Source organism: Marmota flaviventris, chromosome 6 (assembly GCF_047511675.1).
Source record: "Marmota flaviventris isolate mMarFla1 chromosome 6, mMarFla1.hap1, whole genome shotgun sequence".
Taxonomy (NCBI): domain Eukaryota; kingdom Metazoa; phylum Chordata; class Mammalia; order Rodentia; family Sciuridae; genus Marmota; species Marmota flaviventris.
In genome coordinates, this window is record NC_092503.1 from 65957180 (window position 1) to 65959106 (window position 1927).

Below are 1927 nucleotides of genomic sequence, written 5' to 3' on the forward strand. Positions count from 1 at the left end.
CCCTAGCTTATTCTCATGACCGCCACCCTGCACTGCCTGCTTGGTGGGTTCGCTGTGGAGAATCCCTGGTTTCCACTGACCCATCATATCTCACTGCTTATTTTTCCATTTTCAGATACCTAAAGACCACCATGAAACTGAATCATTTTTTTCTTCTTCTCTGTACTTCCCATCCTGTACTTAAGTCATGATGTACACTTTTCTTAGAATTTACTCATTTCTTACTTATTTCTTCTCCAAATACCTGACCAGTTTTAATGCCGTGTGCTTTCTGGAGCCCCCTGCCTAATCTCTTCATTCTGCTTTGTCTGATTGTGAGTTCTCTCCTGAGTGTCTGAGTTACCTATTTGGGGATAATTCATGAAAGGTGTGTGATTTATTTAATTTATTTGTTTATTTTATTTAAATAAGATTTAAGCTCTTAAATCTTATTCACCTATGGTTTTCTAAAAATGCAGGACAGTTTCCTGCATCCAGTAAGGACTTAAGAAAATGTTATTAGACGAGTAAATTTCTGTTTTATCTTTCAGAAAATACTTTCGGAAAGAAGCTGCTTCCTTAGTTTCTATTTTGAATAATTGTGAATTTATTACCAAAGAATTTAACTAAATTAGACTTCCCTAAGTAACTATTTCTTTGAGCTACCAGTTGATGGAGCATTACGCCCCCATACATGAACTAGTTAATGTTTTGCTCCCACTTATTTGTTTGAGAATGAGCTGCTTTCTGTCTTTACAATCAATTTTTTTTAATAATTGAAGGGATTTTCATGCACAAAATTTGATTTTATCTTCCCAACTTAACACATTAATTTTAGAATATATATGAAAGAAATTCTATAATTAATTGAAATTAAACTGGTGCCTTAGATGGTTATTCTGTTGCTATTAATGAATACTTGAGACGAGGTAATTTAGAATAAAGGTTTTATTATCTCACAGGAGGCTAGAAAGCTCAAGAGCATGGTTCTGACATCCTGTCCACATCTTATGAAATCTTTTTGCTGTGTCATAGAATGGTAAAAGATATCATATGGCAAGCAAAGCAAGTATGGGTCAAATTAGATTTTTATTCATCCTCTTTACAGCCAGAAGTTGCTGCATGAAGACTCAACCATGATGGATTGATTTAATCCCAGTTGCCTGGCTCATGGCCTACCTACAAATACCAAAAACTTATAAATTTGGAGATTAAGTATCATACAAATTTCAGAAGGAATGTTCAAGTCATTGTAAACAGAAAATAAGTATAACTTAATTTTTTTTTAGTTTCCTTATAACTCAATCGTTCCTTAACATTATTTTATTAACCCAGAATGAAAATCAAATAAGAGCAATATTTTCCAAATACATGTCCTATTACTCACTTTAGGTAGTCCACAAAAATTTTTAATAAAATGATTTTATAAGTTTTAGAAACTTTATGGTATATAATGCTCTGGGAAATTTATAATTCATAATCACATATAAAAGGCAGTAAGTAATCGTATAGTAAAATCAATTAATCCATCACTGGTTCAACCTAATTTAACTCATTGTTCTCCAAACTAGAATTCGTGGTTGAACGTTGAGGTTCTCCAGCTAGAAATTTCAGCCCTGTCATTTTTTTTTTTAAACTGTTGGGTGACTTTCCCAATTTTTTGATTGGGAAAATGGAGATAATGGTAGAACATTAGTGTTGTGAGGATTAAATGAAAGAATACATGTGAATAACTTAGGATACTGTGTATCTCATTGAAAATCCTGAGCATTATTTACTATTGTAATCATTTTCATTTGACTACAAAATTTATTTTGGGGTCAGAACTATTGGAATCATTGTAGGATGCAAACTTTGAGAGCATTTTAACAGAGGTTTTGATGTAGTCATTAGGGGCAAGTCTGTCCCGATCAATACTTCTTACCTTTGAGTACTCACCCTAAGTAAA